The sequence below is a fragment of the Dermacentor andersoni genome, chromosome 7 (genome assembly GCF_023375885.2).
Source record: "Dermacentor andersoni chromosome 7, qqDerAnde1_hic_scaffold, whole genome shotgun sequence".
NCBI lineage: Eukaryota > Metazoa > Arthropoda > Arachnida > Ixodida > Ixodidae > Dermacentor > Dermacentor andersoni.
Window position 1 is genome coordinate 84598642 of NC_092820.1, and position 27356 is coordinate 84625997.

Below are 27356 nucleotides of genomic sequence, written 5' to 3' on the forward strand. Positions count from 1 at the left end.
GCGAGTGGTTTCAGGAATCTGTCAGTGGTTTCAATAAAGAATCTCGCAGCAGCGATTTCATGATGTGTGTCGATGCCATTGCGATTATCAATGAAGTAATGCAGTCGCAAACTGCACTGCCGGAGGAGAGACGCGTTATATGTGTGTTTTATGCAACCGGGTTCCTGTTCTCACGCTGCTGGATGGATGCCATGATAATTACCTTTAAAATGGGGCAGTGGGTTGTACCACCAACTTCATTTTTCCTATTTAGCTGCAACTCGTCTTTCTTGAAACGCCATCAAACTTTCTGAACTGTCATTGCGGTCTTTGCTGTTATGGGGTCCCTCCTTTCCTGCCACCAAACATCCAATCACCTTGTTACTAATTTCAAAGGGGGACATGTTTACTTTCCGCTGGCTATTCCTGAACCTACGGACGCACAGGACGCCCTAGGAGCCTAAACTAACAGTGGGTAGATATCAACGCTTTATGAACATCTTCCGTTTTTTCATTAGCTTTACCGAAGCAAGAACAGCATTCCCTTTCCTTGGTGAACCTCGCTTTATAACTACGCGTTCCAAGGCACCCCGGTCTGTCTTCGAAAAGTAAAGAGCTTCCCTTTCAATTATCGTCTACTGCTGCTTTCCTGATTTTCTTGTAAAGCGAAGCTTTCTTTATTTAGAAAGATTGGATGCACTTTGTAGACGATCACAACGAAGAAGACAGGACAGGCGCAAACTAACAAACGAGGCTTCTACGAGGGATACACTTAAGTACCAGTTCATGCCAGCGCAGGCGCAACAGGGTATCAGCAGCAGCAAAGAGGAGAAAAAACACAAAATCACAAAAAACAATGGCGTGACTCAGCTAATCGTATTGTCTAGGAAACGTGCCTCCCTAGTGTAAAGCATGGCCGGTGTGTCACTAATACACGCTTGTCCCTTCTTTCTCCCCAACCAAAGTGATGTTTGGTAACAATGAGTGAAAGAAACCAACAGCATTCCACAATATGGTTCAAATCATCAGACATCACCATGTAGACAATAATTATGCAGCACACTGACTCTCATGGTGTCGATCATGCTATTATAATACTATGCATCAAGTGAGGAGAATAAGAGGATCAAAGGCCACAATTCTTTTTGTTAGAACATCAAATGTGCTTTACCTTATAGCAAAACTCCAACTAAAAGAAGAGTAGTCAGTTTGTGAGACGGTGACCGAAGCATACGAAAGCCCATAACATTCTGTGCAGCAGAACGTTGCCGATAAGTTGTTATGCGCACAAGTACGTTCTCATGCAAAGTGACATCCTGCCGTCAAACCTTGTGCAGACGTGTCAACCTTAGAGTTTGAGAAACACGACGGTGCAAAGCAAACAGTGCTAAATTTGTTTAAAATTACTTACAATTATCTGATTATGGCATGTTTCCTGTTCGTTAAAGACTCACAGACTGTTCTCTATGGGTGTTGTACACAGGCACCCTGCTTTTACAGTCGTAGCAACAATGATCTGTAGCGCTCACAAGGAGGAATGCTTATGAAGCTTATGCAAGACTATGCTCTACAAATTACACTCCACGTCACATTCAATCTGGTAGAGCAGGAGGAGTAAAAATTTTATTCCTTGGTGGACTGCATACTACAGAGTGAAAGAAACTAGTGTATCCTAACCATTGCTAATGCCGACTCCTCTGCACTAGCAGTTACATTTAATTTGGCAGTTACAGTTGTTTTTCGACTGTAGTTACTGCAAGATGCTGCCAGTTTACCCGTACACAGCTGTAATTTATTTATGTCAAGTTAGAACCCCCTAATGAATTCATCGCTTTTGACACAATTGCAATGCAATGTTTTGCAAATGAGGGAAGCGTTACGTGCCATCCCATACAATGAACCGCCTTTGAAGAATCCTAATTGCCACTTGGGCCGTGACGACCTAAAGAGAATGTTCTGTCTGTACTAGTGTGCCTGTATAGCCTAAAGCTATGGAGAGTCCATGTAGTATCAGTTGCGAAGGTTTCCAATTGACACTGCACACAGTCAACATCTCCGTTCAGTTTTGTGAAGTGCAAAACCCCCCTTTTTGTTTTTAAAGGTAATGACACTTAGGGTCAAAACATGTCACTACGATCTTCATTCCGAAACAATCAAAGCGAATAGCACCACCCCAAGTGTTATGTGCCTTCTGTGTAACATTTGCTGTCAAAAATTGTTGGTGTGGGACGCTGCGGTCGCCAAAGAAACTGATTTCTAGAGCAGTATAAAGTATTAGGGGCTCTGATCTCATTGCTTTCACTGCTGTGTAAGCATCATCAGTTCTTGTAGCAAAAAATGAGGAATAAATAGAACTTGTATAGTTCACGTCGCAACCCTCATGAATCATTTAGTAGTCTGAAACATAGGAGACTGGAGATTTAGATCCGAAGACAGATTTTATTTTCCTGAAAGAATGGCATTGTGCCAATGATTCTTGCAAATATTGCTATATTAATTTTTCTTACTTTCAGTTGGAATGTGTACAGGTCGTCAAAGATATCGCTTGATATGGTTTAGATTGACTGTTTTCCTAATTTAGGCAAATTCGTATTCGCAAATAGCCTTGTGGATGATACGAAGAGCTTGCGTAGCAGGAGTATACCTTTAACGTTTGCAAGATACGAGGCTCTTGAATGCATATACAAGTCTGGGGTGCATGCCGCCCTCTAATATAATGAGCGCGCTTCCGGAAATCATCTACAAGGTTTCTTATGATGAATGTATATGTGCTTGTAAGGGGAAACAGGGAATTGAATTTAAAGAGGTGAATTATGCAGCGTAAGAATGATGTCAGCAAGAAGCAAGCATCAAGAAACACTGCCTCAGGAGGCACTCGCTCGACAGGCACAGCCTATAAAACGTAAGAATATTTGGGAAAACATCCTGGAATAATTGGGAAGATTTAAAATTCTGGCAGTGTAATGAAATCCGTCTTCGAATCTATATCTAAACTCGTTGAATATTCAGTCTACTAACACTACTTTCACCAGAAAAAATTCATAATCATTATCCTATCTACGCTAACCCATCCTGGCAAATATTAGAGCCTTCATATGCTGCTTCTTTCTTCACTGCGAATTATCTGCGGGAAAGAGTTGTCCATAATAAAATCATACAATCTACTTATTTCCCGTTTTTGATTAACGATAAGGGAAGAATTTTAAACTGCATTGAGCATGAGCATGTGTTACATTTGAAGCTGTCGATTCTTTTTCCCTTTGTCATCTTTGACCCACCTGCTTAGCTTAGGAGGTAGAAAAGCTGCAGTAGAAAGGTGGTAGCACCAAATTCAACTTGTGCCCCACGGCACCTCTTCACGGTGAGTGCAAGAACTGGTTATCGTCTTGGCTTTTGCAGTCCACTGCTGTGGCCTCCCCACCTTGAGGGCCATGGCCATGTCTAAGAAACCTTGTCTCCACAGGCTGCATAAATAAGGGTAATTTTCTGAGCTAAGTCTTTTCCTTAACAGGACCCATTGAAGTTGTACGTGTAGCTTTGCAATACGAAATTGCCACGTGACTGGCAACTCAAGGCACTTTACGTGTATTCTCAGGCTTTATTCTTGGGAAAACAATTGTATTTAGCACATAATGAGCAACAGAAAGCTGTATCGGGAGGCATTAGTGTTGCGCTACAATTTTCTCATTGTCAATGTTATGTAATTATTTTATAAATTTATAACTAATTTGGATTAACTATGTAATTAGGCAGAATGCAAAAAGTAATCTGAGTATCGCCATGGTGACGGGAAACAACATTACCTTGGTTCTGTCTAGTTACACGGCATTTACATATTTTTACATCTTGGTGCATTGTATTGGGACACCCTCCAGATCAAAAAACAATATTACAATTTTTAACATCGTGTTGTTCGTGTTATTGGTGGCTATGGCTGCTTCAAGTGATTCTTTCAATAAGATGCAAGCTGTTTTTGATTTGCAGCAAAGGCGTGCCATCTAGTAAATTAAGCAAAAGGTCAAGTCATGTTCAACTAAGATGTTGTAGAAAAAGAAGGCATGCACAACACTGAATAAACAATTCGGAATTTGAAAATCTCAACTGAACAAGAAACTAGTTTTAGAAAATGCAGCAAAAGCCCCCTGCTTATGGGGAGTACACCCTTGCTATGTACTCCAAGTCAAGTTGTTGCCGCAATGCTTGGGCACCATATGAACGTAACAATCAACAACTTTCAGCAGAAAATTAACACCACTAAATAATTGGCATCTGAAGATCTCGGATCTGAAATCTTTATGAACTTGTCCTGGAATTTAATGTGTTCACTTCATTCTGTATTCTCAAAAGCCGGCGCTAAGAAAGCAAGCTCGATCTTTCAAGATAGGCTTGACCTAATTATAAAGTGGATAGTGCATGGCAAACGTCATGAACACTCTTACATGTTAACCAGTCGGGGCTAACTCGCGCAGCCATGCAATTATGTGGTCTATACACGATATATTGAAGCTGATTTCGTGATGTGTTTCATGTTTCCAAGGCTTCTTCAGTTGTGAAAATAGTTTCCGTAACACAAAAAAGCGATGACAACAGAAATGGAACTTCAACATGCTAACAATTCGTTCACCATTTGCAAGAAACCGGCAGTTATTATGGCTCCTAGCTTGCCTTGTGCAAATATACTGTGCCACAGTACTTGCTTTGCCCAGTACCAGCCACTTTAAAATGCAATGTGTTCAGAGCCCCTGACTTTTGTTTTTCTGCTTCGGAAACAGTTCACCATGTGCACAGTTGGAGTCGAGAAGGAGAACGCAAAACACTGTGCACCACTGATCTCTAAGATTTCTGCTGGATGCCGCTTGCCACGCCGGACGCAGGTGAACTCAGTGGAAGTGCTGTGTCGTGCAGTGGCTTGTCCTGGAAGCAGGGCACATGGTGCTCTAATTAGTGCGCATGATCAAATAATATTGTTTCCGTAAAAATTTTTCTTCGTGGTTTTTCACATTTTACGAGATGTCTCTGCATATCTGGCAAGCACTTTTACGACAATCTGGACTCATATACGATAGTGTTTTCTTACATAAAATGTTTTCTGATTGACCAATTTTTCCAGTGCGCAGCACTTATGTGGCGATGCTATGGGAGGAAATCTTTTCGAAACACTGCTCTGGCCTGCTTTGGCAGTTTGCGGCACAATGGGCAGGTATTTTAGGGGAAGAAATGCCACACACCCGTGCAGGCGAAGGGCTCCAGCAAAGTCGTGAAGTGCAAAGCTCCCAGACAAGGCTGCTTCAGTTGATGGCGCTCGATGTGTTATGCACCCTTTGTAGTAGAAATCAGTGGCGTGGACCATTTTATCTTTCTATCTATCTTGCCATCTTGCCAACAGAACTTTGGCAACCGCTCACACCTTACTTTTTTGAACCTGCAACACGTGCAGTGAAAGTCACATCACTATGAATTGATTCCGTGGCTTTATTTTTGAAAGCCAACTGCCTACACCTTCTATCAAATCACTAAAAAAATGCAGTTGGCACATTTTTCTACTGTTGCTCGACGTGTAAAACATGTTACCAACCCTCTCATAGAATACAACAATAGAAGCATGCACTGGGAAGCTACATCATCATCATCAGCCTGGCTACGCCCACTGCAGGGCAAAGGCCTCTCTCATACTTATCCAACCGCCCCGGTCACGTCATAATCGTGGCCATGTTGTCCCTGCAAACTTCTTAATCTCATCCGTCCACCTAACTTTCTGCCGCCCCCTGCTTCGCTTCCCTTCTCTTGGAATCCAGTCCGTAACCCCTAACGACCATCGATTATCTTGCCTCATCATTACATGCCATGCTCATGCGCATTTCTTTTTCGTGATTTCAACTAAGATGTCATTAACTCGTATTTGTTCCCTCACCCATTCTGCTCTCTTCTTATCCCCTAACGTTACGCCCACAATTCTTCTTTCCATACCTCGTTGCGTCGTCCTCAATTTATGTAGAACCCTTTTCGTAATCCTCCAGGTTTCTGCCCCGTAGGTGAGTACTGGTAAGACACAGCTGTTATACGCTTTTCTCTTGAGGGATAACGCAAACCTGCTGTTCATGAACTGGGAATGTCTGCCAAACGCACCCCAGCCCATTCTTATTCTCCTGATTATTTCAGTCTCATGATCCGGATTCGCGGTCACTACCTGCTCTAAGTAGATGCATTCTCTTTACCACTTCCAGTGCCTCGCGACCTATCGAAAACTGCTGTTCTCTTCCGAGATTGTTAAACACTACTTTAGTTTTTTGCAGAATAATTTTTAGACCCAGACTTCTGCTTTGCCTATCCAGGTCAGTAAGCATGCATTGCAATTGATCCCCTGAGTTAATAAGCAAGACAATATAATCAGCGAATCGCAAGTTACTGAGGTTTTCTCCAATAGCTCTTATCCCCAATTCTTCCCAATCCAGGTCTGCGAATACCTTCTGTACGTATGCTTTGAATAGCATTGGAGAAATCGCATCTCCCTGCCTGACGCTCTTCTTTATTGGGATTTTGTTACTGGGAAGCTGTACTAACATTTAACTTGCGTGACACTGTATTAGCCTACAGTATGGTTACTGTATGTTCTGGCCCTGAGTCAATTAAAAGTTACATGTGAAATGTTCATGGTGTATTTCAACCTTCCACTGAGTCAACTGCATAATGGTCGAAGTTTACACATTATTGGCCTTTGATTGTCCGTAAATTCGTTTCCTACCTAGGCATGCAGTAATACCACTGCAGAAGAAAAATGAGTTCGAAAAAGAAATGCCACGAAGATTTTCCACATTTGCTGAGGGAGGGAGCAATCGCCAGTAGCACATGGCTGAAGCAGCATAAATATATCAGCAAGTAATAAAGAGGTGTGCTATACACCCCTGCATAACCAATGCAATCTGTGTACTTCATATTGCACTGGAGGCTCCTGCTTTGTACCGTTCGGCAGTTCAGTTTTTGTTTTCTGCTATACAGAGTTGTTTTGGTACTTGTAGCTTACTTTGCTATAATATAGGACTTGGAATAATGGTCATCCGCACGTGAATATTTCGACTGCAAATATAACAAAAGGAGAGTACTACGGGTCTCTTAGAAAAAGAACATATATAATACGATTATAATGTGATGCCACAATTAAACAGAAAGCAATGCGTAGAAGTGGATGGCGCTTCCATGCCTACAAGGTCATTGGACAGGCAGTACTTTAGAAGGGCCTGCGACACATTCGAACAAGACGAAACCGTGTTTCCTCCTCTGTGTTTCAACACAGCTCCACACGTGGCAGCGATTCCAGTATTGCCCTCCAGTGGTTTAGCTCATCGCAGTATGAAGTACCAGAAAATATAAAGAGGGAAAGCTGCGTTATAGTCCTGTCGCAAACAAGAATATAATGTGTAGTGCATTCCGAAGCCAGAAGCTATAGAAAAAACATATTGCATCATATTTATCAAAACTGGTAAGCTGCATGTTTCACAATATAAATTTTCGGTATGCACCAGTGTGAAGGTTTCTACAGGCAAAGTCAAATACATTTACTGCAAATATCACATAATGATGCTACGCAATAAAGGTAATCTCTAACAATATAAAAAGTGATACTTTAATGTTACTTTAAACGTTGACATTATTAAATAATAGCCCTGTAAATTTTAGCATGCAGCGGCACCACTTGGTTAAAAAACAGTGATGTAATGTTTATGTGCACAAGTATTATCCATGCATTTCTGCCATTGTCCGAATGGCAGAAATGCATGTGTAATACTTGTATACATTGACATTACATCACTATTGTTTAACCAAGTGGTTAAACTAATTCTGCGTCATACAAAATAATAGATAAAGCATAAATTATATATAGTCACCCTAGCAGTAGCACCTCGTTTGAACATCGCAGCAAGGAGACCACTGTTTATGCCAGCATCCTTGAATGCTGAACCTTGCTGCAGGTTTTACAGAGAAGTTACAGTGGTACCACTTAATCAAGACTGCCGAACTGTAGAACCCATCTACGAATGTCTGATTTCTTGCGCTAACAGCTTGATTGATTTGCTTGCACAACTTCTGAAGTGCAAATTAAAATTAATTCCCCTTGTTTATTATTTTTGCCTGCTCGACCACAACCGAATGACATCAATGTATTAACATGTTAACTCAGAGAAACTAATTTGGCTTATATATTAACATCTTCGCATACTGTCACAGCTGCATTCTGTCATATGTGTTGCAATAATGAAGAGGTGCTTGTCCACCAGCACTCCGTTGTCCCTTACAGTGATCACCTACACAGCTAAGTAGATGGTCATGCTGCAGGTAGCGAAAAGATGATAGGAAAAAATCTACTCCCTTTCAGAGCAACAATGCTGCGATAACTTGATAACAATTGCAGGCAGCAGACCTCTCCTCAGCTCCAGCAGGACAACAGCAACAATTTTTTCAGTAAAAGAAAATGAATAATTAGTAATGATAAGTTACCTAGTTCCTGCCAAGTATCCATAGAATATGATTTCCCTGCATATCTACTACCTGCATTAGCAATACAACGGAATTATTCCTAAAATACAGTCTACGATGATTGCATTTGCTTTTCTTGTATGTACGCGTTTCTCTGCAACTGGTACAACATTTACAGCTTGCTTACTGACACGAATGCCTTGACTGCCCAGGCATCATTCGAAGCAAACCGTCTTGCTGCACCGCAAGCAGTTGCATCAAGGAAACACACAGCACAGCAGCCAGAGAGAGAGAGTAAACTTTAATGAACACCAGCAGTTCTGTCGGCTGGGCCTAGGCCTCCCACGATGGGACGTCGAGGTCTTGCCTCTTCGCCGCTTCGTAGGCCTGCTGGGTCGCCAAGAGTTGGTCGTCGAGATGGGAGCTGCGCAGGGCGGCGTGCCATCTCGACGAGAGGGTCACGGGATTAAGCTCTTGGTATTGGTCTCTGCACTCCCATAGCATGTGGGGGAGTGTTGCCGATTCAGTTTTACAGACCTTGCACGTCTGGCTCGGGTAGATGTCGGGGTATATAGTGTGATAGCGTGTGAGGGAGGGGTATGTATTCGTCTGTAGCAGGCGAAGGGTGGTTGCCTGTGCCCTGTTTAATTTGCGGCGAGGGGTGGGGAAGGTTCTTCTTGCGAGGTAAAATGACTTTACAAGGTCGTTGTATCTCGTAAGGCGGTCGCGCCCTGCGGCTGCACCTGCACCGTCTCCGGCACGGTTGACTAGTCCTCGTGCTACGGATTGTGTAACCTCGTTGAGGTTGGTGAGGTGCGGGTGGACAACGCCGGCGTGTGCTGGGATCCAGACGAGGGTGATTTGATTTTCAGACGAATGCGGAGCTTGTCGTAAGATACGGTGTGATTGATGAGAAATACGACCTTTGATGTAGTTGTTGACTGCCAGAGTGAAAAACTTTTTTTTGTTACTACAATAACAACGTACACGCAAATAAGAAAGTAACGATTACATGTAGTGAGGCACTGCTAATATTTCGAACGTTCAGTTCCGTATTGTAACAGAAGTTCTTGACATATCGGATGTAGTATGCTCTCAAGCTGGCACAAGCCTCAATACAAGTCCGCAACTCAATGCAGTTTTATTCTACGCTGTCAACGCAAGTGAGGAAGATGTTTGAAGTGCCACACGGAAAATTGCGATCCCGATAGAGCCTTTCGCGTTACCATTGAAATTGATGTGAAAAGATAGGTTATCCTTTTCCCCATCTATTCATCATTTCTGGGCTTAGACGCTGCTAAGTGGCCTTTTGAAACAATATTTCTGTTCGCGACGCTGGCTTACCACATATCATTTTAAAACCCACGTTATGCAAACCAAATAGAATTAAAATGGGCTTAACTTATGAGCAAGTTACGAGAGCGCGTACACTGTTGTACATCAGCAGGCTATTGCGTGCCCAAGCGCATACGCGGCACCCGAACATATAACTTTTTCGATACGTGCAGTTTTGTAGAGAAAGTAAAACGCATTCAGCGCAAATATCCCCGCACCATGACGAGCACACAAACGTACACTACACAGGGACAAACCCGGAAGTTTGCCCATTCGAACATGCCGAGGCTCAAGCAGCATAACCATCCATCGTTTCTGTTGTTCGTTCCCGATGCTTCAACCTCTCTTCCTTGGTGCCTTGATCCACTCTTGAGCACAAATCAAGACATATATACAGTAAACTAACAATTTTTACATGCAACGATAAAATCTGGCTGACTACACATGTGCAGCTCTCAGTACCGCTGCTTAGATCCGAAACGCAGCGCACACTGCCCCCTGGTGCCGCACTCTGTGAGCGCGGAGAACAGAACAGAATCGGTTTCTTTTTCACATTTGTGCTCTAGTTACTGGAGCTTCAAAATATTTCCTTGACAAATAATTGAATTATAAAGAGGAGAACGCTTTCTCTCGTGCAAGTTAGTGGGTTCTATATAGGTAGAGACAGAATGCAAGAAGCAGAAAGGCAGGAAGGTCAACCAAACCGTTCGCTACTGGGGGTAGCAAACCCCTGTGCTTCAATGAATTGAAAAGCAGTGCACTGCAATGCGTCCATAATCTCTAGTATAGTGATAATTTGGGCTGGTTGGTGCATGTATTGAACGGGTAAATAATGACTTGAGTGATAACATTTACCCATGGATAAAGCACATGTAACAACTAATGGTGTTGCATTATGGGTCAAAAGAAATAAAGCTTGAATCGTTGCAACTCGGCAATGGGCATTCTTTATTTCCGTCTTTTTTTTTCTTCTTGCTGGCAGTGCACACAGTACTAGCACGGTACTATGTCCATCTTCATGATCTTGGAATGTAGCGCGAAGTGACACGGACACAGAAAGGAGCAGACACGACGAGTGCTAACGCTCAACTAAATTTTTATTCAAACGAAGAACACATTCACACACACACACACACACACACACACACATTATATATATATATATATATATATATATATATATATATACGTGCTTCGTTTTAATAAAAAAATTTAGTGGAGAGTTAGCGCTCGCCCTGTCTGCTCCTTTCTGTGTCCGCGTCACTTCGCGCTACATTCCAAGATCATGTTACTGTACCAACTCGCCCAACTTTATATCCTTCATCTTGAGTCACTTTCCAGTAGTTTGCACACATGTCGATGCATGTTCACGTTCTTTATTCTGCCGTAGAAAAACGAGTGCGCTTACCGGTCTTGTTTCAAGATGAAGCGCCAAATGTTTGCGATTACATCGTAACGCAAGAATTAACAGATGAACAGTGAACGTTATGCGTAATCGATTTGTCTCAATGAATGGGCAGTTATTGACAGAGACAAGATATTTTGTAAATATTATGGGAAAGAGGTAAACCAACTACGGGGAGTTCAGCAAAGCCCTTTCACACTTGGGTTAGTTGCTTCCCGCATTCGAAAATTTCGTCCGACCGTTGTACTTGGATCTATAGGCTGCCAGTTCCCTTCGAGACAATTTCTTGCTAAATGTAAACGCAGTTGAAGTCATTATACCACTCCCTGCGTTTCGGTACTGATTTATAGTGCGCACAATTTTTGGCGCAGAACACCAATGTCCTTCCCAGTGCACCAGCACCTGGGTGCCGCAAGTTTGTTTACATTGGCACGCATGCCCACGGCTCTTCGTTCACTTAAACATATATAGTGTATTATTAATTACAAAGCGCCTAATTTGAGAGCGGCGCGAGAGCGCGTACCTTTCGTATTTTGGATGTTTCGCGTGCCTTCGTTTTTTTTGTTCTCGGAAAAACCAATGAGGCAAAGCTGAGCACGAAAGAAATGCTTGGTTTGTAGGTTATTTGAGGCGCTCTACAACTGCGGAACTGACATGTTTGTGACTCAAGCAATAATTCAACTGTTCACTAATTAAAATAAATTATAAATATTACCTTGTAATGAAAAAGATACTGGGTGCAAGTACGCAGGGCTGGGGCTACTATGCATTCGGTACGATTTCTCTAGAGCTCCAATTTTTTTTTAAATCTTGGCCTTCTCCCTTTATTTCCTCCTCCTCTTCCTTTGTCAAAGTTAACTGGGACACCCGGTATACACTTAGGATGTGAGTGTGCGCCTTCCCTCTCCTATGGGGAGGATGCTAATGATTTCGTGATTGATCTCTAATAGGTTCTGATATTTACCAGTCGAAGCGATAGGCAGGTCTACCCGTGTCGCAACGCTAGGATAGTTTGGATTGTAAAAGTTATAATATCCTAGCACTTTAACAGGTAGCTTCCCCACTTCCAGCAAGCATATCGCAACAGCTGGAATCAGTGCCTAACATATATAATTATGGACTGCTGCTGCTCGCGATTGAAACGGCTGACAGTTGCACTGTCGGATGCGAACTTATATTTTGGCACACTGAAAATGATGATAGAGTTCTAGATGAATATTATAAGAATTTAGCGCGGCTTATTATTTTTAATTTTTTTCGTTTCAAGAAGACTTAACGGCGTCAAAATATCAGTGCGTTTGGGCACCGTGGAGTAGAATTTTAAACGTACGCAAACCACGAAATCACACTGTACGTGATAATTCACTCTACTGAATGAAAAATCTGTATGGCACTAAAAATCTGTATAGCACTTGAATAACTGAGTCTTCTAAAGAAGCTTCAAGAATGAACTGCCTTTGTGTGACAAAGCAAATTGTACGTTAAGGTAAACTCGCACGTCTTTGCAAAAGAAAACTGAAGACTCGCTGCAATTCTTACCCTTACTGCATATTTTTTTTAAATAAAAATGTTTACTCTCTCTCTCTCTCTCTTCATAAACAGTCAGCGGAGCTCACCATGCGGAGCAGGGCCGCGCTCTGCTGGTTCAGTTAGCTGATATTTGATGATGTGTGGTGTTTTATGGCGCAAGGGCCAGGTTTGGCCAAAGAGCGCCATGACAAGTGGTAATGTTGATGTATTATGGATGGCGTGCACAAGGAATTACTCATGGTAGATGTGACATGGCTGTAAAAGGGCCTAAAACCTGTAGCTGTAACTGGCGTAGAATATTAAGGTGCCAAAATAATGACGGTGACAAGGATGTGGGGTGGGCTATGGCAATGGGCTTTCGTTAAAACATGATGCAATAAAACATAACACTGACACCAGAGTTTCAAGAGATCCCTTGAATGCAGGGCTCTTAGCCGTGCGCTAAAAGTTGCCTGGCCAAATGATTTTCAGGGTGTCCGTTTCGGCTAAAAACTCTAAGACTGTTTGCAGATTAAAAAGCGGTTCATCGCTTAGAAAAAATGCAGGGTGAAGGGGTATATTCTCGCGATATGCAGCAGGGAAGTACTTTTTCCTCTCTGTTTCAATTGCAGGGCACTGAATAAGTACATGGAGGACTGTGAGACTATTGCCGCACTTAACACAAGTTGGAGGATCACCCCCAGTCAAGAGATGAGAGTGGCTACCGTATGTGTGGCCTATCCTTAAACGGCAAAGAAGTACGTCTTTGTACCTTGCTATTTTCCCATTTATCCAGTTCCCCAGTTTTGGTTTTATTATTTGAAGCCTATTGATTGCTTGTGTACCTCATTCGCCCTGCCAATGATTTCTCAATATACTGCATCGAAAAGGCTTTAGGTCTGTGGCAGGAATGGGGATATTTGAATCTGAATCGCTAAAGATTACTGACCTAGCGCTTTCGTCAGCAGCTTCGTTGCCTTTTATATCTTTGTGACCAGGTACCAAGCATATGACAATCACTTGATTGCACATAAATAGGGAGCACGACAGACTGTACAGCTCACTAAAATCTGAGTTCTTATATTTTCTTGGACTAAGTAGTGCTCTGACTACACTTAATGAATCTGTAAACACAATAGCCTAGAAAGTTTTGTGAGCCTTATGTTTTGAATAGCAGATAGTATAGCGCAGGCTTCAGCTGTAAATATACTTGTGTGTGGATTTAGTGCCCGGGATACTGAAATTGAAGGTCCCAGAGCAGCGTAGGAAACTCCTTTGGAGGACTCGGAAGCGTCTGCATAGTATTCTGTACAGGAGTACTTCTCCTGAAGTTCACGAAAATGGAATTGTATATGTGCTTCTGGCGCCCTCTTAGATATTTCTACGAAAGAGACGTCGCATTCAATGGTCTGCCATTTACATGGTGGGAGCGGGCGAGTGGGTGCCATTAGGACATTCTCTGGGACTAAGACACCTGTTTCTTCTGCTAGTGTTATCAAACGAAGGCTCAACGGAGCTCTAATAGCTGGGTGGTTACGGAATAATCTGGCTGTAGAGACTTCACTAATGGATTAGTGACATGGATGCTGCACGCCCAATTTAACCCTGAGAGCGAAGGAAAAAGTTAAATATGTTCTTTGAAGATGCAGGGACCATTCGTTAGATTCAGCATACAGGCTCTACGGGGCTAGTCCTAAAGGCACCTGTAGCAATGCGGACACCTAAGTGGTGAATAGGATCTAGCATTTTCAAAGCGCTAGGTGCAGCAGAATTATACACTATTGCTCCGTAGTCAAGCCGTGTTAATATTAGACTTTTGTAAAGTTTTAAAAGGCACCGCCTGTCGTTTCCCCAAGGTGTGCGTGACAAGAGCTTCAGCAGATTCATAGTCTTGAGGCACTTTGCCTTAAGATACTTCAGGTGTGGTACAAAAGTCAGCTTGCTGTCTAAAAGGATTCCTAGAAATTTGTGTTCGTGGCTCACAGATAGCCGTTCTCCATTTAGATCTATTGCGCGGTCCACAAGTATGCCTCTTTTGTGAGAAAACAGGACGCATGTACTTTTTTGTGGGTTTTGTTTGAAACCGTTTTTGTCCGCCCACTTAGATAATTTATTTAGGCAAAGCTGTACTTGTCCCTCGCAGATACTTAGGTTACATGATTTGAAACCTACATGGATGTCATCCACATATACAGAATGAAACATAGTATGTGGTATGGCAGTCTGGATCGAGTTCATTTTGGCTATAAAAAGAGTGCAGCTTAGCACACCACCTTGTGGAACACCAGCCTCTTGCGTAAATGGATGAGACAGAACGTTACCAACTCTGACACGGAACGTGCGATTGGAGCAGTAACTCTGAATCACGTTCAGCAAGTTGCCTCGAACTCCCATTTGAGACAGATCACGGATGATTCCAAATCGCCAGGTTGTGTCGTATGCCTTTTGCATATCTAAAATAGGAAAAACTGTTTGTGGACAAAGGCATCGCGGATATTTGTCTCGATGCGGACAAGGTGATCGGTTGTGGATCTACCCTCCCTAAAACTGCACTGAATGGGATCAAGTATCTTGTTGCTTTCAAGAAAATGGATGAGACGACGGTTAATAATTTTCTCAAATAATTTGCATAGACAACTTGTCAGAGCTATAGGCCTATAACTGTTGGGTGAGGAAGGGCCCTTGCCTTCTTTGAGAATAGGGATTACAATTGCTTCTTTCCAGACAGAAGGAATGTACCCGGCAAAGAACATGGAATTGAAGAGTGACAGTAGTGTTTTTTGGGTTTCAGGGTGTAAGTGTCTGATCATCTCATAGATTATTCTGTCACTTCCTTGAGCGGACTTGTTGGAACAGTTACGTGAGGCCTGGAACTCAGCAATTTCAAATGGACGATTGTATGCCTCATTGGATGTGCCTTTCCGACTCAAATGCAGCTGTTCTGCTAGTCGTTGGTATTTTAGGAATGTATCTGTATAATGAGATGTACTGGAAATGTGCTCCTAAACAATCAGCTTGTTCCTCAAGAGTGTCTGCTTGGGTGTTTACTAATGGTAGAGGATGAGTTTCGCGGCCTTTTAATTTGTTTAGCCTGTTCCAGGCTTTTCTTTCGTCTGTATAAGAATTAATGCCGAAAATATATTTTTGCCAGCTATCCCTTTTGGCACGGCGGCGCGTTCTTCTGCCTTCCGATTTTATTTTCTTAAAGCTGATAAGGTTTACGATAGTCGGAGAGTCACGGAGCTGATTCCAAGCCTTATTCTGTTGCTTTCGTGCTTCCTTACATTCATCGATCCACCAGGGAACACGTCGTTTATTAGGCGATGCATTTGTTTGCGGGATACATATTGACGCTACGTCGAGAATAAATGCGGTTAAATATGACACTGCACCGTCAATACTAAGCGCACGAATATCATCCCAGGTCATATATGTCAGCTTCCCGTATCGCTGCCAGTTCGCTGAGTCAACTTTCCACTGGGGTACATGTGGAGAACATTCGTCCCGTTTCCCTTATGTACTTTACACTCCATGTACGGCACGACTGTACTTGAAACAATGGATAAATCTATAGATGAAAATGCATTGTGCGCAACGCTGTAAAAAGTTGGCTCCTTCTTATTTAGCAAGCATGCACCCGTACTGAAGAGGAAGTTTTCAATCAGACGCCCTCTGGCATCCCACCTAGGGTCGGCCTACAAGGTATGATGGGCATTTAGTTCTCCAGCGAAAATGTATGGTTCCGGAAGTTGCGCAATAAAGCTTTCAAATTCAGTTTTTGAGAGTTGACAGTTGGGAGGCATGTATAAGGATGCAATTGTCAGCAGCTTACTAAAAAGCACTGCTCTGACTGCAACGGCCTCTAGGGGCATTTTAAGCTGTAATTGCCGGCAAGCAACCCTTTTATCTACTATTACTGCCACACCGCCCGACGAGGCAGGGGCCTCGTTGCGGTCTTTTCGGAAAATGGCATACAGTCGGAGGAAGTTTGTTTGCGAAGGTTTAAGATGTGTTTCTTGGACACACAGCACCTTTGGGGTGTACCTATGTAAAAGTTCCTTAATGTCGTCTAGGTTGTGGAGCAAACCCCTCACATTCCACTGTAATATCTGTGTGTCCATATTATATATGTTTTGTGCTGTGTGTCTAAGATATAGATTGGATTACCTCACGAGGCCTTTCCAGGCCCCGTGACATGGAATTTTTCTTCCCGGTGCGCTCGAGAGAGCTGCACCATTGCTTGCGCGTCTGAGACGCTGGAATTGAATTGCTTGTCTCCATCACCTCGTCTGAGGCGGTGGATACTGCCTTCGGAGCGGGTATTTTCGCGGGAGTGATGGGCCGATCTGCCCGAGCAGTGGCCCTGGGTTCAACAGGCCCGAGGGTCTGTTGAAAGGAGGGTCTGCTGTTCCTCCTTTGCGGGGGCTGGAACAGCGCTGGCTGCTCCGGCCGGGGAGGCTGATGGCGTGACCGCTGTCACACTCTGTGCGACTTGGGCGGCCGCCGAGTGATGTAGCGCTGCCCCCCCCCCCCGGAGCGCCACATTGGTGTAGGACGGACTAGGTTGGTTCATCGAGAAGCGCTTGCGCGCATCTTGGAAGGAAAGGTTCAGTTTGATTTTGATTTCGATGATTTGTTTTTCTTTTTTCCAGGAGGGGCAAGAACTGGAGTACTCTGGGTGATCCCCATCACAGTTAGCACAATGGGTGGTGGAAGAGCAAATGTCAGATGAGTGCTCGTTTGATGCATATTTTGCACTAGTAGTGCACCCTCGGCAGCTTTGTGAACCATGCCCGAACCGCTGACACTTGAAGCATCGGAGTGGGTTAGGAATGTATGGCCTTACACGGAGTTTGCAGTATCCTGTTTCTATTGAGTCTGGTAAGTTGCTATTTCCAAAAGTTAAGATTATGTGTTTTGTGGGGATTTCATTGCCGTCCCGCGTAATCGTTATTCTCTGGACCTTTACAACATTTTGATCTTGCCATCCCTCAAGTAGCTCACTTTCACTAAGATGGAGCAGGTCATCTTCAGGGACGACACCGCGGACAGTGTTCAAAGATCTGTGTGGGCCTACTGAAACTGGAATGTCCCCAAAAGCAATTAGTTTTGACAATTTACTGTACTGTGTCTTGTCAGGAAGTTCCAGAAGAAGATGCCGCTTCCCATTTTAGTTACTTTGTAGCCTGGGCCGATGGAGCTTACCAATGATTTTGCCACAACAAAAGGAAATATTGTTCGGGCTGTCTTACTTTCACGTTGACTGTGAATAACATGGTATTTTGGGAATGTTTCTGACTCATGAAGAAGTTGAAGGAATCTTCGGTGCGCCCCCTCTTGAAGGAGCGATCAGGGAGTGGAGGGAAAGTTGCTTCCATAAGTAATAATTATATATTCAGCATGAATGGCCGCCACCCACCATGGAGCCCAAGCAGGGGACGACACAGGACGGGAAGTGGTTTAGTGGTGGAGCGCAATCATATTATTGGGATATTTGCGAGAAGCACGCCTTTTCATATTTTTGCGTCTAGGTCCAGAAATTAAATGCGTTATATTCTTTCTCCGAAAGCTCGCCCCAACGCCGCGGAAGTAGATGCGCCATTTGATACTATAGTTATGAGCACGCCTTTCTGCGCTGCCTGTGCCCGCTCAGCCATTGCCCCCAGCAGCACAAACAGAATGCGCTTTGATGTCATGGACGCCTGTATTTAGCTCTCCAGCTCGATTGTACGCTGTATGTTGACCTGAAACATGCGAAAAGCCCCAATGTACGTGGGACGTTCTTCCTCATGGCATTGTTTATTATTGCCATGCGTGCGTTGGGCTGCGTGGAGTGTCAGCGGGCTTCTAACGTCGAGTAGGATAAACAAGGAAATATCGCGACAGAATACAATCGAACTGAAAACCGCCTTCCACACCCGTCCCCCCCCCCACGCTCCTACAAGGCTCTTGACACACCACGTGCTCGAAACTACCGCGACATATAAAATAAAAATAAATTGCGAAAGTATATTCCTGCTTCTTGCGCTCCTAATACTTTCTTCGTGCATACATTGAATTGATACGAGGTAGCCGTTGCCTATGGTTCAACGTTTGCATATAGAAGAGCAAGCATTTGGGCTTGTTGGTTCATGATTACGAGCAGCAAACAGCCCTAAACAACAGCGCAAAACAAACAGCGCCAAACAACAACTTGTCCTGTTGCTTAGCTCTGTTTGTTGCTCGTTTGCATATAATGTTGTAAGGTCATCTTTTCTGGTTAAATGATGTTGACGAGGATTACGGTGGTGATGATTTTTGCGATACTTGAGTGAACCACTGAGCGCTACAAAATTTATCCCATGCTATGACTTGTTTTCGACATCACTATTTCTTTATGAACTACGTCATTGGAGTCGTTACTTAAGCTGTACATCTTAAACGAATATGTGTCTCGTCGTTAGAGAACACAGAAGGAGCGCGTGCCAGCGTTCTTTCTGGTGCGAGTATTAGTGTTTTGGGTCAGATGGTCATGGCGCTGAACATTACTGCTTGATTGAAAGACATTTAAATGTGCTATATCTTGTTTAGTGGCACGAGCATCGAAACACCGTCTTGTTTCTTGTACAGCTGTTCCCGTTCGCCTCTAGGCATGACTGAGGAGGATATTCGAAATAAAATGTAAAAAGAATAGTACTGTACAAATTCATGAATATGGGACGAGCGTCATCTCGTGGTGCTGCAAGTAACTAAGCGTGCCTTCCGCGGTTGTTGTTTAGAGTCTTTGCCTACGGAAACGACAAATGCATTGGAGTGTAGAGGTATACAGCTTCTACGTAAATACGTAAATCAAGGATGCGCGACGGCACGTGCTTTTGCATGAGCACCTTTGCCGTGGCTGAGAAAGTCAGCTGATCGAGCGGGACAACGCGCGAAAATGCAAAAGAATGTTAATCGCTTAGAAACTGTTTTATTCATCGTGTACATATTTAGTGGAAGCGATTTGCTGAACAAAATAAACACCAACCCATTCCCTATTGGGAAGTGGGGGTAAGGGAAGATTGCCCTGCGCGCAACTGACCTTCGTCACGGTGAAGTTACCCGCTGATAACGGTACCGGACGGCTTCGCCCTCCCGCTCCTACAGCTCGGGATCTACTTCTGGTTGTGTTCGTATTGCCCAGGCTCGGACGTATCTAACGGCTGGATCGGCGCGCCGACGGTGACCCCTTTCACGGGTGAGTTCTAGACGCCGTTCGTCGAAGGCTGTATTTTCCTCGGGGGAACGCACAACGCGTGGCCATCTCATCCTTTTTCGATGATGATGATGAAAAACTTTAAATATCCCTCTTTAAAGGGGGGGGGGGAGCAATGGAATAGAGGGTGGGGGAGGAACTACTTGAAGTAGGTCTCCTTTATCCACTCAGCCCACTCCAGCATGGCCTCCTGAAGATCGGGCCTCGAGAATCAGTTGTACGGAAACGAAGCCAGCGCAAACGGCGCGACAAGCTTTCTTGCCCTTTCCCTCCCCGGCGCAAGCGAAACGGCTCTGAGTGGTTGCGCGCGTGGCGTGAGCGCGCGCCTATGCAGCTGGAATTCTTGCTGATGGCTCACGTTCAGGCACCGGCGCAGCAATCAACTAATTAAACCGCCCTTTGCCGCAGCTGCTCTTCTTTGGGAGCAACTGGGTTTTTGAGTGACCACAATACCACCGAAACGTGTGAGCCAATACAAGCTTCGCTTCAAAAGCGCGATAATTGAGCGCTGGAATATTTGAACCCTTTGCTTATCAAATGTGGGTCCAGTTCTTATCACACCGCACAGCTCAGCTGCACGCAACCACATTAAAACATGTTATGCTTGATCGCGAGCCGCGTTTTTTCATGAAATATTTATAGAATAGGTTCGCATACCTATTATTCCAGGGCCTAATGCTTAAATTTGTTCTTGTAGGTTGAGCAGGTGATGTAATTCTGCAAAATAATAAAAAAAGCCAGACGTTACTGAAAGTACCGTTTAAAAAGAATATATCTATTTGATTATACGAGGACCTAGTACAATATGCCCTAGCTATGGTTTCAACCTACTTCCTTTCCTCAAATGAGCCTGCAATACTTCGGAAATGAATTATTGTATTCACATTTTGGCCCTTAAGGTCTAGTGAAAAGGACAAATATTTTGACCAGTATTTGTAGCTTTCTGAACGACGGTCCTAATAGCGTTGAACACGGGGTAGGGAGCGGCACCCCCCGCAGAGCACCACGTTGCGTGTAGTCTTTAGGAGTTGGGCTGTTCATGGTGTTCACTAAAGGAAAACAAGTGTTAGACATCCTTAAAGATTGACTTTGGTGTCTCTTATTGGCACTGGCACCTCGGCGTTAGTGTTCTTTAGGGTAACATTCAGTGGACGCAGTGCACGAACCGAACTCGGAGGCTACGGTTTTCTATTATTAGTCGGTTAAATATCCTGCCAACATCTTCTGTCTGACGGCATTATTCATGTCATTATTTCCACTTTCTACTTCCGGGTTTCCAGGAATATTCCCACAGTTGTGTTCATGTGGCGGATCTCTAAAATCTACGATTCTGTGCTTTGGTGTGCGGTAGTCATTCATTTCCTAAATAATTTTGATTATTCCATACACTTGACTAACTTAAGATGTAAATAAACTCATACTCTGATATCATATTTATAATGATATTCATAAATTTTATACGTTAGTGTTTCTTTCATTTTTTTATTTTAATTTGAATTTCCTCTTCGGCGCTCTCTGGAGGTGAAACCGAAGTGCTGTGCAAGAAACAAGACTATCTCTCCATGCTCGCGCCACTAAAAAGGAAACCGCGCAATGAAATGCCTTTGAGTGCAACAATGCCGTTCAGCGCTTTGACTATCTTATCCAAAAGCCACTAATACTGGCATCAGGAAGAACGTTGTCACGCGCTCATTCTGTGTTGTCTATCATTGAGACACATAATCGTTTATGATGTACAACTTAGGTAACCAGTCTGGTGATGTAGTTCATAAACCAGTGGTGACGCAAGAAACAAGTCATCGCATGCGGGTGTAATTTATGACGTTCAGTGGAACACTCGACTAATGCAAGTATCAACATCGTCGTTATCCTCATCAACATCGTGTAGCCAGAAAAGATGACCATATAAAATTGTATGTAAATATCTTGAAGCCAAGACAAAGACTACTTCGTACTAATTGAATATATGCCCTGAAAGTATAAAGAGAGCAAGGAGCAGGCATATACCCTTGCCATTTATTTTTATTTTAGACTTCGCCGCAGTGTCGACCACGTGGGGTGTCAACAGCCTTGTAGAAACGAGGGGAGGGGGGGGGGGGATCGACGACAGTCGTCACGCTTGTGGAAGCGGGTTATCACATCGAGTGCATTCTGTCGCGACATTTGCTTCTTCGAGATACTCGACGTAACAAGCCCGCTGACGCACCTCGCAGTCAACGCGCGCGTGACGCTAATAAAGAATGCCATTCGGGAAGTACGTCCGACGTACATTGGTGCTTTTCACATGTTTGAGGCAAACACGCAGCGCGCATATGCGAGCTGAATCGCTAAATACAGGCGTCTCTGACGTCAAGGAACATTCTGTGTGGTCCGGCGCGGAATGGCTGAGCGGAAGCTGACGGCGTAGAACGGCGTGCTCATAACAATGGCAACAAATGCCACATCTGCTTCTAGGGCGTTGATGCGCGCTTTCACAGAAAGAATAACGCATTCCATTGAATAATAAAATTGCGTTCCCCCCCCTAAACCACTTAAATAATAAATGCAAAAGTGTACGTGCTGCTACACTTGGCCTTTACGAAAACATCGTGGTAAGAAAATTGCGAACCAATAATGAACAGAAATATAAACTAAGTGAAGCAGGAATGCACGGCTTTACTCCGAATGGTGAGCTCCGCTGACTGCTCCTGAAGTGAGAGAGAGAGAGAGTATACATAATTATTTTTTTAAAAAATGAAGTAAGAGTAAGGGTAGTAGCAAGTGTTCGGTTTTTTTTTCCAAAGACGTGCGAGTTACCCTTGTCACGCAGTTTGCTTTGTCGCACACAGGGAGTTCATTCATGAAGCTTCTTTAGAAGACTCAATTATCTATAGTGCCATACAGACTTTTCATTCAGTAGAGGGAATTATGACGTTCAGTGAGGCGTCGTGGTTTGAGTATGTTTAAAATTGTATTCGACGGTGTCTATACACACTGACATTTTGACCCCGTTTAGTCTTCTTGAAACGATAAAAAAAAGAATACTAGACCGAGATATATTGTTATATAATTCGTATACAACTATATCATCATTTTCAGTGTGCCGAAATACAAGTTCGTAACGTAGCAAATTGCTGCCAATGGTACCGCTTATATTGAAACACCCGTGCCAGAACAGATAAGCTGACGTTATCCGCACTTGTGCTCTCTCTATGCCTCTCTCTATCAGAGAGCCAGTTCTCACGTCGCATTAGAGTAATCATAAATGCCAACAACTAGTGCCCACGTGAGTTTTGATCTATTTCATTTTTTCGCCAATGAAATCTCTGTTCTCTCTGAGAATAACGAAAGCGTCAATATAGAAACCTAATCTTTTATTGGGCCAAACCCAATAATTTCTTTTTGTATTCATTTCATGTATTGAATGCTCGAACGTGGTATTCTGTGTAAAAGAGCGAGAGAATGTACTTGCAGTGGCTTAGTCTAATGGAAACTAGTGCCACCATTGCTAGAATGCCTCCTTTTGTAGCGAAACAGGTGTTTTGAAGGAATTGCGGGGGTTCAATGCTTTTTAGATGAAAGGCTAGAGCCAAGCGCATGCAGAATACATAAGTATTGGCTTTCGTGAACGCCCAAGCTGAGAAAATCTATGCGGTGTAATCCTGAATAAATTGCAATAAGTTGTTTATGTTAAAAGAATGCCGAAACAATCGCAAGCCCGCCGTTTTCTTTGCGTTGCGGTAAAGTTTGCGATTGGCCATGCCGAGTCTGACCTCCATTAGACACTAGTTGATTGATCATTTTTTTCTCTGAATTCCATTTTTGTTTGGCGGTAGCCGTTTACCTGACCTGGAGAAAATATAGTTTGCCAATTGCATCTGGCAAGGCAATGTGATAGGAAGTCGTACGTCCTTACTACTGGCAGAGAGCCAGAGCCATCGGAGGATCGGGCTACGCGTGAAGGCAAGTTCATTGCGCTGTTTTTCCATGCGATAGATGGCACATGTAAAAACATCAGAGTTAAAGCATTCTTTTGCGTGCGTACAAGACAGCATTATTTAAAAACAGCAGAACAATGGCGAAATAAGCGTACTTATTATGCGCAGGGCAAGACGGTGCAATAGATGTGGATATATCGAGGGTTAGTGAGGACGTGCTCTTTGCTGTTAGTTGCCATCATTAGGTATAAGCAGCAAAAATTTTTCCACACCGTAAAAGCAAAAAATAAGCCTATTTAGAGTCAAATCCGTGATTGTAGCATAGCAAGCAGACATGCTACGTCCATGCTAGCATCTTCACTGACCTAGCTACTTGTCCAGTTTTAATAACGCAGCCTCAAAACTGCTCGCGCTTATGCCGTGTTACTTTTTTGATTTCACCGTTTCTAAAGGCCCATTCATTTGCCCATCAAGCACATTCGGCTGTAACCTTTCACGTGCAAAGTATTTACAGCCTAAAGGAATATCCAAACGCTTTTTTTGTGAGCATAGCAATCCCTAATCCGAGCTGAGATTAAGTGGAGTCAAAGTGTGTGACTGCGCGTCAGTCATCACTCTTGTTCGCCCATTGCATTTAGCACAGTTAAAGAAGGGAATATATTTTCTTTATTCTTCATTCAGAGAGTCCCACAGCTCTACTAACGCATCATTGCGGAGCGAAATTGTTCATAAAACAAGTCGACCTTCATGCTATCCACGGATTCCGCTGAAAAGTTATTCCACTCATCGCTCTTGCAGGGAAAATACGAATAACTTCAAAAGGTTAGTCCTGGAGTGATGGGACCTTACGTTGCAAGTACGATCTTGGTGCAAAAGTCCGAAGTGGCTTTAGACACTTCATTAGAATAGATATGCCGGTTACTTGCAACACATTGACGTATGCAAGTTGGAAAAAACTCCGCGGGAATCGGCGAGCATTGCTATCTTCAGCACTGTCCTCAGCTAAACCACAGGTAGCCTTTCTTAACACGGCATTCAGCAGCGAATGCGCCAATACAGTGCTTGCTAGGCATGCAGGGGACCTCTAAAAGCTGGTGACGTGGGCTGCATCGGAGGGAGGCTGAGCCAAGTTGAAATCGGGAGTCGTGTGACGTATCATGGGTGAACCATAGGTCACATTAAGTGAAACCTGGTAAGGGAACGCGCAAAGTCAAAATTAGCACAGTTTCGCCATAAAGGCAATGAATGCGATAGCACCGCGTTAGAATACTGCACAAGCTGTAACTGTAGCTGTAGTGGCAGTCTGAATTGAAGCAAACGTAAGCCGACTAATCAAAGACGAGCTGTTGCGCTGAGCGTCATCTCTTTGAATCCTGCCATTGGGAGATTTCATTCATGTTTATTAATGAAAAGCATCTTCGTTCGCGAATTTACCACAATTTTTCCGTATCGGGTATGTTTTAAACCTCTTTCTTGGGACAGTGCCGAATGAGTGCAGAGCCGCGCCAATAAGGTTACATTTTCAGCTTGGATATATGTAATTCTTTAGCCCTTTTAGTATTTAAGTCTGAGAAGGTTCAGGATAAAAGGCATGCACTGTGGGTGTTTTCTTTCACGAAGCCAGTTTGTGGACTGTCATTCTCTAAATTGTGAGGAATAATTTTATCAAGAAAGTAAGAGCTCGTACGAGACACTTTAGTGATAAATTGGTGTGGAAACATAACCCGCATATACCGCGTATTATTTAGCACGGCATGGCACACAGCTTACGTATACCTAAATATATTGCAAGCCTCACTGCGACGCCACACCGACAGCACCAATGACGAGGCGCATATTCACTTAGAGTGGCAATACATTTGTTATCGCACCAAGAACTACTCGCCAAAGGGAACGCTTCAGGAAAGTCGACGGGATTGCACGTGCGATTATATATATATATATATATATATATATATATATATATATATATATATATATATATATATATATATATATATATATATTTGTTCGAGGACCCTTAGGGCCAGTTAGGGCATTACATAGGAGTGTGTGAATACAATACTTTAACTGTTGTTTTTTCAATGCCATCTAGCGCATGGAAAATCACTGCAATCAAGTTACCTACAGGCGTAAGCCGGTGGGTCAATGGCTCCTGCTCTCTGCCAGCAGTCAGGACGCACTACTTCCTATCGGATTGTCTTGTCAGATGCAATTGGCAAAATATATTTTGTGCAAGTGACGTAACCGGCTACCGACAGAAAAGAAGTTAATCAGAGAGAAGAGGGGATTAGTCAAGTGATATCTAACGGACGTCATACTCGGTGCGGCAAGTCGGTTTCGGCCACCTTGAGGTCGTTTTGGCATGCTTCTAAAAGGAGCCACATACTGCAATTTTTTCAGGATTATGCGGCATAATTTTTATTAGTTTGGACGTTTCTGAAAGCCAACTCTTATGGATTTTGCACGCATTCCGCTCTAACCTTTATTATGTATAACACTGAACCCGCACAATCCCTTCTAAGCACCTACTTCATTACAAAAGCGGGCATTTTAGCAATGCTGGCACTAGTTGCCATTGTACCGAGCCACCGCAAGTAGATTCTCTCGCACCTTTGCGCAAAATTCCACCTTCGAGCATTCAATACAATAAATGTATACAAAAGGAAATTAGTATGTTCGGCCTACTAAAAGATTGTGTTTCTATATTGACACCTTCGTTATTCTTTGAGAGAACGGAGACTTCGTAAGCGAAAGAAAGAAACGAAGTAGGTCAGAAATGACGTTGGCGCCACCTGTCGGGAACTATGTTTCCTCTAATGCCACATGAGAACTGGCTTTATCATAGAGAGATGCATAGAGAGAGGCCACGTGGGGATTAGGTCAGCCTGCTGTTCTGGCACGGGTGTTTCAATGGCAGTGGAACCATTGGCAGCAATTTGCTATGCTACGAACTTATATTTTGGCACACTGAAAATGATGGTAGAGCTCTAGATGAATGATATTACAATTTAGCTTGCTCTATTATTTTCATTTTTTATCGTTTTAAGAAGCACAAACGGCGTCAAAATATCAGTGCGTTTGGGCACTGTGGAATAGAATTTTAAACGTACGCAAACCACGACGTCTCACTCATCGTCATAATTCACTCTACTGGATGAAAAGTCTGTATAGCACTATAGATAGCTGAGTCTTCTAAAGAAGCTTCAAGAACGAACTGCCTGTGTGTGACAAAGCAAACTGTGTGACCAGTGTAACTCGCACGTCTTTGCAAAAGAAAACCGAAGACTTGCTACTACTCTTACTCTTACTGCATTTTCTAAAATAAATATGTTTACTCTCTCTCTCTCTCTCACTTCACGAGCAGTCAGCGGAGCTCACTATTCGGAGTAGAGCCGTGCATTCCTGGCTCGGTTACTTTATATTTCTGCTCATTATTGGTTCGCAATTTTCTTACCACAATGTTTTCGTAAAGGCCAAATGTAGCAGCACGTACTCTTTTGCA